Raw genomic sequence first — 12,967 nt, 5'->3', positions numbered from 1 at the left:
ATTGTGGGAATGCCATTTCAGCACACCTTGTTTACCATGCCTCACGGTAAGAAACTCCTCACTTCCCAGCGAACTGGGAATCATATTGTCCCAAGTGACAGTTCTAACACAGATGAAAGTGTCAGTGAAGATGAATTTCATGGTTCTGAGGAGTTTGTGACTGAAAGCAATGCCCAGGAAACCAGAAGGAAGGAAGAGATGAGAGTAAGGAAGGAGGGAAGGCAGGTAGGAAGGAAGGGGGGAAGGAAGGAAGGTAGGAAGGACGACCCAGGATAACCCAAAAAAGTCAGACAGTGACTTATTTCCATGTGGGTTGTGGGGCTGAGAGGAAGGCACGTTTGTTGTGGAAGTCACTGAGGGTAGCGAGTGGTGGTAATGCCTCATTGTGACACAAGTCCACCCACACACAACACCAAGCGTCCAGAAGCTTTAGCTGTTCTAGTAACGTGTCCATTGACTCTATATGTGTATATATATGATAGAAAAATAGTAATAAACAACATTTTTTATTGTTGGTTTGTGTAAACATGTTTTGTAAACAATGTAATGACAATATTTGTGTGGTTATTGTGTAGCATGCAACGAGTAAATGTATACAAAATATGGCTTATATTGGTCTCACAGGCCATAAAAGTTACTTGAAAAAATAAAATGTTAAAAAATAAAATGAAAAAGTAGAAAAAAAATAAATGATTACCGCCTGACCAGCAGTCGGCGATGTTGCCATAAGCGGCTCACATGCTGTCAACTTCACGCCTCTATATCTCAGTAAGTATTGATCGCAAATTTTTTTTTATTAAAACACTAACAAAAATAATCTTAAGATTTTGGTAAGAAAAATAATTTTTTTTTTTCAAATATTTTTTGATCCCCCAGTGGTGGTTCAGGATCGAGGCTCTCAACCCCCAAAGGGTTAAATATCACTCTAAATTGATTTCTATTAACAGTGATAGGAAAGGCCTTCAAGAAGAAAACAAATATGGAAATCCGATAGACATATTTTGAACAAAATTCTATGGTTCATTTTCAAATTAGTGTCATGCATCAAGCCAAAAGAAAATGAACATGCAGTCAGACAAAACTGAGTTGGGTTGATACAACAGTACCAGGGGTGGAGGGAGGGAAGAAAGAATAGCAGGGAGATATGTATTCACAGCTACACTTGATTTATTAATATATCTTAACATATCAATTACATGGTTTATGTATTGACATTCATAAGAAATGCTAAACAGAAAGGAAACAGATTAGACAATGGGAAATTTATTGTGTATATTTTGAACAAAATTCTATGGTTAGTTTCAAAAATAGTCTTACAGAAATAAACTGAAAGCCACAATAGCTATGGTAGGCCAGCAGGAGCTTAACCAGACAACAGGTTATTGTTTTTAAACCCATGTCTTAAAACAAACTGCTGTTTCATGATGAGGAAAAAAACTTGGACAATTCGATACAGTATAGATATAGGTGAAAGCCAAATACAGTAAGACCCCCATATCCATGAGGGATACATTCCAAGGATGTGCTGTGGATACCCAAACAGTAGATAGTAGAAAACCCTATATACAAGTCCTATACATACCTATTATAAAGTTTAATTGATAAATTATCCACAATAAGTGAAGAATTATCACTTTTTCATTGATGGGAAGCCCTTCACGGCTTCTCTTAGTCTTTGAAGAACTGCCAGCTTCTCTATTTTTATGCTTTGTGCAAAATTGAGGTATTTTTGGGCCACAGTAAACCATGGGTAACTGAAACTGCAGATACTGAATCAGTGGATACAGGGGTTCTACTGTAATAGAACAAAGGTTAATGGGTGATCAAATATACAATATTATTGCAAAAAAATGCCCTATGAACATTTTTTTATTATTAAAAATTAGTCTCTGGGCATGCCTTGTATGATTTTAGTTGCTATAGAGTTAACAAGGTATAACATTAGCAACCTTGCTTCTAAAAGAATTACTGCAGAACCCCAGTTTTCGTCCTTAATCCATTCCAGAAGGTCAAAATCCAAAATGGACAAAAACTGAAGTAATATTTCCCATAATAAATTATGTAAATCCAATTAATCCATTCCAGACACCCAAAAATATTAACAAAAAATACATTTTATAGAGAATAACTATAGTTTTACATACAGAAAACAATGAGAAATAAACATAAATGACTAATTTTAATGGATAAATGAACATTTAAATCACTATTACATGCCTTTATTGAAGACTTGCTGGCGTATGGAAGAAGGGGAGAGGGAGGAGAGGTTATTGTTTGGAATACAGTGGACCCCCAAATTTCATGATCCCCGCTCTTCGTGAATTTCAACTTTCGGCAACTTTTTTTGTGAAAATATAACCTCGCGTTTTTTGAGTTGCCTCAAAATTCGGCAGTCATACGAAATGCGTCCAAGCAGCCTCCCAGCAGCCACGTGCACACTAAGGCTCCCACATACACCATTCAAAGTCATTGTGGCATTGTTTCTTGGTGAGTGACCATCACCCCACACATTCACACGATAAATTTCGTAATAATCCATTGTTTTTTGTGCTTGCAACTGCTAAATAAGTCACCTTGGGCCAAAAGAAAGCTTCTAGTGCCAGCCCCTTGGTAAAGAAGGTGAGAAACACGACAGAATTCAAGAAAGAACACTCCAGCCAGGGTACTTCCGCACACACACCAGCCAGGGTACTTCCGCACACACACCAGCCAGGGTACTTCCCCACACACACCAGCCAGGGTACTTCCGCACACACACCAGCCAGGGTACTTCCCCACACACACCAGCCAGGGTACTTCCCCATACACACCAGCCAGGGTACTTCATATTCATATAGTTTATTTGAACATGATACATAGTTGTACAAGGAATTATAGTAGTTGGGTGTACATGCCAAAAGCCCCTTGTATGTAGAGCATTATGGGCAGGCTTAAAATTAACTTAAAATTAACTAAGCAATGAAAGGTTCAGTGGTAAAAATTACTGTAAACAATTTACAATATGAAGTACAATTTTTTTTTTTTTTTTTTATTATCACACCGGCCGATTCCCACCAAGGCAGGGTGGCCCGAAAAAGAAAAACTTTCACCATCATTCACTCCATCACTGTCTTGCCAGAAGGGTGCTTTACACTACAGTTTTTAAACTGCAACATTAACACCCCTCCTTCAGAGTGCAGGCACTGTACTTCCCATCTCCAGGACTCAAGTCCGGCCTGCCGGTTTCCCTGAATCCCTTCATAAATGTTACTTTGCTCACACTCCAACAGCACGTCAAGTATTAAAAACCATTTGTCTCCATTCACTCCTATCAAACACGCTCACGCATGCCTGCTGGAAGTCCATATTTGAACATTTTGATTTTGAAGCATTATAGTATGTTACACAGAGATGCAGTTATGATATATATGTCTTTCATATTTGTTCATCTTTCTAATATTACATTGCGATTACCATCGTTAAATGCTAAAACGAGAGTAAACAGCTTTATAATAATAAATATTCAATTTCATCTTTCCCATTTTTCATTATGTGTGTATATACACCTACCATCCGACTTACGACCTGCTCGACTTACGACCACTCGACTTACGACCGTGTTTTTTATGCCAAATTTCTGGGAAATAAACAGCTATTTATGTTGTACATAGTGTTCATCCTAAACCTTACAGTATAAAATACAGTACTAACAACATAAAAAGTAAAGTAAAACATGAAATACCAAAATAAAACAATAAAATAAAGTCATTACAAAAATGTTTTGTTGATATTCAGTAGTAAAGTTCGACTTACGACTATTTCAACTTACGACTGGTTTCTCGGAACCGAACTCGGTCGTAAGTCGGATGGTAGATGTATTTATTCTGGTGAGGAAATGGGTAACGACCAGTTTGTTTGGCCTCGCCTCTACACCACTCGCCTGAAGCGAGCTGACGTCAGGTGTGAATGGGGTAGATTAAGGAGTACAGCAACTCTCTCGGTACAGAGAGGGTCTCCACAGCTTACTCATTTTTAACCTAAGCGGTGAAGCTTTTGGACTAGAGCTTTATTCGCTTAAGTCACCAGAAATTGTGGAATTTTCATTATACAGAAGTTCTCGTGTGTAGAGACTTCAAGTTTTCTAAGCCATCAGCCTAATCTCCTTAGAAAATAAAGAATAATGTAACTTTTTGTTCAACTGAATTTTAAAGGTTCATTCAACTAAGAATGAAAGTCTTCTTAATTTATAAGTGGTATATCAAGTCTGTTTATATATAATTAAGAATAAGGTACAACAAAATACTTTGTCTATAACAATATCTACTTTATATTAAAGATACATTTTAAAAAAAATTTTGATCTCCTTACAACCTTATTACGATATAACTAGAGAATAATTCTCATCAAAAAGTCCCCTAGACTAACAACGCCTACGGTTTATAAAGTTTATCGTAATATAGTAGTGCAAATTTGTCACATTACAATGTATAACAAACAATATGACCAATTTACTGCATGTCGTCTTGAAGTTTTAAGATTTAAGTAACTGGGAGATCTATTGGTAATGTTAAATACTGAGTGTTGATTATTTAGTCCTGGGTGAGTAAGTGGTTTTTTAGAGAAGTCTTAAATTGATTTTCAGGCCTGGTTACTTTAGTATGTTCTGGTAATAAATTCCAGATTTTGGGGCCCTTTATGTACATAGTTTTTACACAGTGTGATATGGACACTGGGTACATCAAAAAGAGATCTGTCTTGTGTTACGGTCATGTGTCCTGTTAAGGTTAGTGAGGAGAAGTTTGAGTGGAGGATTTATGTTTGCGTGTATTGTTCTATGTATGTAGTAGGCACATGAATAAGTGTGGATGTTCTTTATGGTGAGCAAATTTCGACTTTGGAATAGAGGTGGAGTATGCTGTCGGGAGTGGGAATTTATCATTCTGATTGCAGTCTTTTGCTGGGTTATTAGAGGCCTTCGGTGATTTGATGTTGTTGATCCCCATGCACAAATTCCATATGTGAGATAAGGGTAGATGAGTGAATGATACAGTGCAAGGAGAGTTGATTGTGGAACATAGTACCATATCTTTGATAGTATGCCTACTGCCTTTGAGATTTTCTTGGAAATTTGTTGTATGTGTGTCTGGAATTTCAGGCTACTGTCTAGGTGGATTCCTAGGAATTTTCCCTCTGTGAGTCTTGTGATGCAAATGTTAAGAGAAACATTTGCAGCTCTGGTTCCAAATTGAATGAAACAGGATACCAGGAACGAGCGACTTCGTTTCCCAACTCAGGTAATACTTCATCTACTTTACTAATTGTCAAAGCTGGACTCCTTGAAACTTCAAACGTGCTGGCAGATAGCCCGTAAATTGGGAGTGCCATACGATAGATATTATACAGCCAATACCGTAAGGGCAATAATTAGAAACAAATTGTTTCCAGGGGCCTCTAACCATTATGTAGCAGGAGATTCTGACTCTGAAAGTTTAGTTTCTCAAGTAAGCTACCAGTCGAGAATCGAAGTATTAGAAGAACAATTTCAAAGAGTTGATCTTGAAATTGAATCAGACAGAATAGGTCCCGCTTTGGCCTCTAGTAAAGTAGATGAAGTATTACCTGAGTTGGGAAACGAAGTCGCTCGTTCCTGGTATCCCTCTCTAGCCAATAACAGTGTTTCCTTAAATGCCCTTTCTTATTACAATAAGTGCAGTTCAACTCACTGTTATGCCTTAGTGGTTTTGAACTTTTCCTAGAGTTAGATCTAAATTTATTATTAATGGGCTTGGAGGCATCATAGGAGGTCGGGTAAGGATTCTGTATGCGACGCATCTCTGTAAGATTGGATCGTCCTTTCTTACCTGGAGTTTACCTGGAGAGAGTTCCGGGGGTCAACGCCCCCGCGGCCCGGTCTGTGACCAGGCCTCCTGGTGGATCAGAGCCTGATCAACCAGGCTGTTGCTGCTGGCTGCACGCAAACCAACGTACGAGCCACAGCCCGGCTGATCCGGAACTGACTTTAGGTGCTTGTCCAGTGCCAGCTTGAAGACTGCCAGGGGTCTGTTGGTAATCCCCCTTATGTGTGCTGGGAGGCAGTTGAACAGTCTCAGGCCCCTGACACTTATTGTATGGTCCCTTAACGTGCTAGTGACACCCTTGCTTTTCATTGGGGGGATGGAGCATCGTCTGCCAAGTCTTTTGCTTTCGTAGTGAGTGATTTTCGTGTGCAAGTTCGGTACTAGTCCCTCTAGGATTTTCCAGGTGTATATAATCATGTATCTCTCCCTCCTGCGTTCCAGGGAATACAGGTTTAAGAACCTCAAGCGCTCCCAATAATTGAGGTGTTTTATCTCCGTTATGCGCGCCGTGAAAGTTCTCTGTACATTTTCTAGGTCGGCAATTTCACCTGCCTTGAAAGGTGCTGTTAGTGTGCAGCAATATTCCAGCCTAGATAGAACAAGTGACCTGAAGAGTGTCATCATGGGCTTGGCCTCCCTAGTTTTGAAGGTTCTCATTATCCATCCTGTCATTTTTCTAGCAGATGCGATTGATACAATGTTATGGTCCTTGAAGGTGAGATCCTCCGACATGATCACTCCCAGGTCTTTGACGTTGGTGTTTCGCTCTATTTTGAGGCCAGAATTTGTTTTGTACTCTGATGAAGATTTAATTTCCTCATGTTTAGCATATCTGAGTAATTGAAATTTCTCATCGTTGAACTTCATATTGTTTTCTGCAGCCCACTGAAAGATTTGGTTGATGTCCGCCTGGAGCTTTGCAGTGTCTGCAATGGAAGACACTGTCATGCAGATTCGGGTGTCATCTGCAAAGGAAGACACGGTGCTGTGGCTGACATCCTTGTCTATGTCGGATATGAGGATGAGGAACAAGATGGGAGCGAGTACTGTGCCTTGTGGAACAGAGCTTTTCACCGTAGCTGCCTCGGACTTTACTTTGTTGACGACTACTCTCTGTGTTCTGTTAGTGAGGAAATTATAGATCCATCGACCGACTTTTCCTGTTATTCCTTTAGCACGCATTTTGTGCACTATTACGCCATGGTCACACTTGTCGAAGGCTTTTGCAAAGTCTGTATATATTACATCTGCATTCTTTTTGTCTTCTAGTGCATTTAGGACCTTGCCGTAGTGATCCAATAGTTGAGACAGACAGGAGCGACCTGTTCTAAACCCATGTTGCCCTGGGTTGTGTAACTGATGGGGCATATTTAGTCACTGTTTCCTTATTTTTTGTTTCGCCAATCAATTGTTGAGATATTTCATAATTATCGGCGAGCGAGGCTGTTTCTAGTATATTTACTATGGGGCAACTAATCAAATACCTATGCAAGTCTTCTGGTAAATTATTATAGAAATCCTCATGCAGGATCAATTGGGAAAGACTTTCCATAGATTTACAGTTAGAAGCTCTACACCATCTCTTAAGAGCGATTTTCTTTTCACGAGCAAAATCCACATACGACTGAGTTGGCTGGCGTTTTAATGCTCTAAAGGTTTTTTGATAACTTACTGGGAGGAGATCATAAGCCTTTAGGATAGCCTTCTTAACGGAATCATAATCCACATATTTCTCAAAAGGTAACGTAGCCGTACAACTTCGAGCTTTACCAGACAACGAAGTATGTAATAAGGTTGCCCAATTCTCAAAACCATTGAACTATACACCGTAAGATCCAATATACTATCAGTTTTCAGGGCTAGAGCAGGGAGCAGACTCTTTTGATATTTATATTCTTGGTCAGTTCAGTAATCCATAGAGATACTATACGGCCAGATTCAAAGGTCTTGTTAAATCTTGTACCTTTCGTATTTTGAGTTTACAGTCTTGTTAAGAAAGAGATGTAAATATTAATGAGGACTTAGATACAGGAAGAATAATTAAACTTCCTTATTAATGTGACATTTCCATGATTTGGAACTAAATGTATATATATATATTATATATTTTTGTTAATGATTTTTTTTATATTGACAGTATGAGTATGAAGATTTAGGTCTCGATTTATTGTTCAGTCGATCCTTACAACCCGGATCTTCAAATCTGAAATATTCTATGATCGGCCCTTTTCAAGATTCTGATATTAAAATGCTATCGAAAGAAGATTTAATAAGGGATCAGTTCCTTGATCCATCTCTAGAGAAATTACGAGAGATAGCTATTACAGAAGACGACGCCCAAGACCTGGACAATTGTTACTATCTTGCTAATGGTATATTAATGAGAAAGGAAAAGTCTCTTTTGTCTTCCAACGATCATCTGTCTACCAGCAAACATCTAGTAGTGCTATCTAGCACCTTTAGAGAATTGGCTATTAGTTTCGCCCACCATAGTCCCATGGGAGGACATTTGGGAGTAAAGAAAACGCTGGGCAAAATAGCCAAGCATTTTCATGGGCCCAGAATGAAGGAGATTGTGGAAAGCTATCTAAAAGGTTGTCAAGTCTGCCAAGTGACCGGCAAACCTTCGCACACACCTCCACCAGCTCCCCTCATTCCGATTCCCGTCAGTGGTGAGCCCTTCTCACGCCTGATAATAGATTGTGTTGGTCCGTTACTCAGGACTAAACAAGGGAATCAATATCTGTTTACAATTATGGATGTCGTTACTCGATATCCAGAGGCTATCCCTTTGAGAAAAATTAATTCTCGCATCATTGTTCGAGCTTTGCAAAAATTTTTCTCACAGGTGGGGATTCCCCGAATAATTCAATCCGATCAAGGTTCAAACAATTTGTTTCTAATTATTGCCCTTACGGTATTGGTTGTGTAATATCTATCGTATGGTACTCCCAATTTACGGGCTATCTGCCAGCACGTTTGAAGTTTCAAGGAGTCCAGCTTTGACAATGTTAAATCTTCAAATAACTCTTTAATGTGATCTTCCATGATCAATATTTTGAGATAAATTCCCAGTATATAACTTTAATATTGTTCTTTTGATCAATGTCTTAGAACAACAGAGCTCCCGGACGGGTACCCCATTACTTTATTTTACATTTTAAGGTATACATTTTTTTTTCAGGGGCGAGAAAGGGTATCAGCAATTATGTTAAGGGATCCTCTTAAGTGTTGAATACTAATCAGATAAGGTTGGATCCTCAGAGCCCACCTGAGGATCCGGGTGTTCTTTGATTTCATAGAATTAATATAAATTAAAGGGTTGTGATCAGAAAATACCATAATTTTATGGGGGAAGGTTCCCAGATAAATGTCAAAATGTTCCAAAGATATTACTAGGGCAAGAGCTTTCTCTACAGTGGCGTAGTTCTTTTTGTGACGTTTCAACTTTGAAGAAAAATAAGATATAGGATGCAAAATGTCAGTAGAGGGGGATTTCTGAAGTAACACCGCCCCCACAGCATAACCGCTGGCATCGATGTGTAAATAGAAGGGTTGATTAAAGTCAGGACTTTTCAATACGGGTGACGAAGAAAGCAACCGCTTCAACCGATTAAAAGCTATCTCACAATCTTTCGTCCAGCAAAACTTCATCTTACTACTGGTTAACTCAGTAAGAGGAGATGCAACCTGAGAAAAATTAGGACAGAAACGTCGATAATAACCAGTCATTCCAAGGAACCTCTGTATAGACTTTCTATCTTGAGGGATAGGAAACTCGGCAATGGCCCTAACTTTTACATCAACAGGACGTACCTCACCTTGACCTATACAAAAACCGAGGTATTTAATCTTGGCTTGTCCAAACTGACACTTGGCTAAATTTATGGTGAAGTTGTACTTTTCTAACTTCTTAAATAAGGTTTCCAGGCGAATTAAATGTTGCTCCCACTCATTGCTATATATAACAAGATCATCTAGATATGCATCCACTCCTTCTAAATCATTGGTCAGCAGGTTCATCAGGCGCTGAAAGGTAGAGGCCGCGTTACACAACCCGAAGGGCATAACACGATAATTGAATAATCCGCCTTGTATAGTAAATGCGGATATTTCTTGGGCTTGCTGGGTAAGCGGCACTTGGTAATAGCCCCTTAATAAATCCAGGCGGGTGACATAGGCGGCTCCTGATACTCTGTCTATTAGATCATCAATACGGGGTAGTGGGAAACCATCAGGTACCGTGAGAGCATTAACCTTACGATAATCAGTGCACATTCTAGAAGTTCCATCAGGCTTGGGAACTAATATACAGGGCGAGGCCCACGGACTTTTACTCCGTTCTATGAGTCCATGGGACAACAAAAATTCTACTCCTTTGCTTATTGTTTCTTGTTTGAGTGGACTTGCCCTATAAGGTGACTGTTTGCAAGGCTTTGCTCCTTGTACATCTATGTCGTGAATTCCCAATGTACAACACCTAGGGACGTCATCGAATAAAACCTCATAACGTAATATAAAGCCTTTGATATCTTTTGCTTTCTTCAAATCAAGGTCCATAAGAAAGGTATCAAGAGATTGCAATGTCTCTGAATTTTTTAAACGTACAGTGGACCCCCGCATAGCGAACGCCTTGCATAGCGAACAATCCGCATAGCGAACGCTTTGTTCGCTAAAATTTTGCCCCGCATAGTGGACAAAAACCCGCTCAGCGACCTTCGTCCGAGACGCGTCCAATGTGCGCCCTCAGCCAGCCTCACATGTGCCGCCCGTCCCATTGTTTACCAGCCAGCCTCCGCGGTAACATTCAAGCATACACTCGGAATATTTCGTATTATTACAGTGTTTTCGGTGCTGTTTGTGGAAAATAAGTGACCATGGGCCCCAAGAAAGCTTCTAGTGCCAACCCTACACCTCAAAGGGTAAGAATACCCATTGAAATTAAGAAAGAGATCATTGATAAGTATGAAAGTGGAGTACGTATCACCGACCTGGTCAGGTTGTACAAGAAACCAAAATCAACCATCGCTTCTATTGTGGGCAAGAAAACGGCAATCAAGGAAGCTGTTGTTGCCAAAGGTTTAACTGTGTTTTCGAAACAAAGATCGCAAGTGATGGAAGATGTTGAGAGACTCTTATTGGTGTGGATAAATGAAAAACAGCTAGCAGGAGATAGCGTCTCTCAAGCGATCATATGTGAAAAGGCTAGGAAGTTGCATGACGATTTAATTAAAAAAATGCCTGCAACTAGTGATGATGTGAGTGAATTTAAGGCCAGCAAAGGTTGGTTTGAGAGATTTAAGAAGCGTAGTGGCATCCATAGTGTGATACGGCATGGTGAGGCTGCCAGTTCGGACCACAAAGCGGCTGAAAAATATGTGCATGAATTCAAGGAGTACATAGAAACTGAAGGACTGGAACCTGAACAAGTGTTTAATTGTGATGAAACAGGCCTGTTCTGGAAGAAAATGCCAAGCAGGACCTACATTACTCAGGAGGAAAAGGCACTCCCAGGACATAAGCCTATGAAAGACAGGCTTACTTTGTTGATGTGTGCCAATGCTAGTGGTGATTGCAAAGTTAAGCCTTTATTAGTGTATCACTCTGAAACTCCCAGAGCGTTCAGGCAAAAGAATGTCCTCAAGGATAATTTGTGTGTGCTGTGGAGGGCAAACAGTAAGGCATGGGTCACTAGGGAATTTTTCTATAACTGGTTACACCATGCATTTGCCCCCAATGTGAAAGATTACCTAACTGAAAAGAAATTAGACCTTAAGTGCCTCCTGGTGTTAGACAATGCCCCTGGTCATCCTACAGACGTGGCAGAGCGACTTTATGGGGACATGAGCTTCATTAAGGTGAAGTTTTTGCCTCCTAATACCACTCCTCTCCTGCAGCCCATGGACCAGCAGGTCATTTCCAACTTCAAGAAACTGTACACAAAAGCTCTGTTTCAAAAGTGCTTTGAAGTGACCACAGACACTCGATTGACTCTAAAAGAGTTTTGGAAGGATCACTTTAATATCCTCAGTTGTGTAAACCTTATAGGTAAGGCTTGGGAGGGAGTGACTAAGAGAACCTTGAACTCTGCTTGGAAGAAACTGTGGCCAGAATGTGTAGACAAAAGGGATTTTGAAGGGTTTGAGGCTAACCCTGAGAGGAGTAGTATACCAGTTGAGGAATCAATTGTGGAATTGGGGAAGTCCTTGGGGTTGGAGGTTAGTGGGGAGGATGTGGAAGAGTTGGTGGAGGAGGACAATGAAGAACTAACCACTGATGAGCTGATAGATCAACTTCAAGAGCAAGAGGCCAGACCTGGGGAAACTGGTTCAAAGGAGGGGAGAGAGAAATTGAAGGAATTGCCTACTTCAAAGATTAAGGAAATGTGTGCAAAATGGCTTGAAGTGCAAACCTTTTTTGATGAAAATCACCCTCACACAGCTATTGCAAGCCGTGCTGGTGACTGTTACAATGACACTGTTGTGAACCACTTTAGACAAATCATAAAGGAACGAGAGGTACAGGCCACTATGGACAGATATGTTGTGCGAAAGAAGTCCAGTGACTCTGAAGCTGGTCCTAGTGGCATTAAAAGAAGAAGGGAAGTAACCCCAGAAAAGGACTTGCTACCTCAAGTCCTAATGGAAGGGGATTCCCCTTCTAAACACTAACACTCTCTCTCCCCTCCTCCCATCCCATCAATCATCACCAGATCTTCAATAAAAGTAAGTGTCATGTAATTGTGCATGCCTTTTTCAGTTTGTGTGTACTAAAATTAACATTTTTTTGTGGTAAAAAAAAATTTTTTTCATACTTTTGGGTGTCTTGCACGGATTAATTTTATTTCCATTATTTCTTATGGGGAAAATTAATTCGCATAGCGAACATTTCGCATAACGACCAGCCCTCTTGCACGGATTAAGTTCGCTATGCGGGGGTCCACTGTACTTCTATCGCTTTAGAGATGCTGGGCAGACTTACATTTTCAGTTTCAGCTAAAGGAAGAACTGTCGAAACTGGTACGATACTAGGGTGGTAAGCCTTAAGTTGGTTTATGTGATAAGTACATTTTGCTTTTCTCTTTCCTGGAGTTTGTAGTACATAATTTACCTCATTCAGCCGCTCAATCA

At 40.0% G+C, this 12,967-nt stretch overlaps 1 protein-coding gene across 5 annotated transcripts in view; it reads right to left on the bottom strand.

Annotated features, from left to right (window-relative positions):
- The window catches only part of Brms1 (breast cancer metastasis-suppressor 1-like protein), a 95,896-nt gene that overhangs the window by 22,743 nt on the left and 60,186 nt on the right, over window positions 1–12,967 (bottom strand). Inside the window, exon 7 of one of the 5 annotated variants that reach the window (XR_011392902.1) lies at window positions 1,583–1,760. The exons of the other annotated variants lie outside the window; for them this stretch is intronic. The gene's annotated coding sequence lies outside the window, so the exon portion shown is untranslated. The remainder of the gene's footprint in view (window positions 1–1,582; window positions 1,761–12,967) is intronic. 5 annotated transcript variants of the gene reach the window in all.

Source organism: Cherax quadricarinatus, chromosome 38 (assembly GCF_038502225.1).
Source record: "Cherax quadricarinatus isolate ZL_2023a chromosome 38, ASM3850222v1, whole genome shotgun sequence".
In the NCBI taxonomy this organism is placed as follows: domain Eukaryota; kingdom Metazoa; phylum Arthropoda; class Malacostraca; order Decapoda; family Parastacidae; genus Cherax; species Cherax quadricarinatus.
Note: the sequence above shows the minus strand (reverse complement) of the source record. Positions and strands in the feature narration are given on the sequence as shown.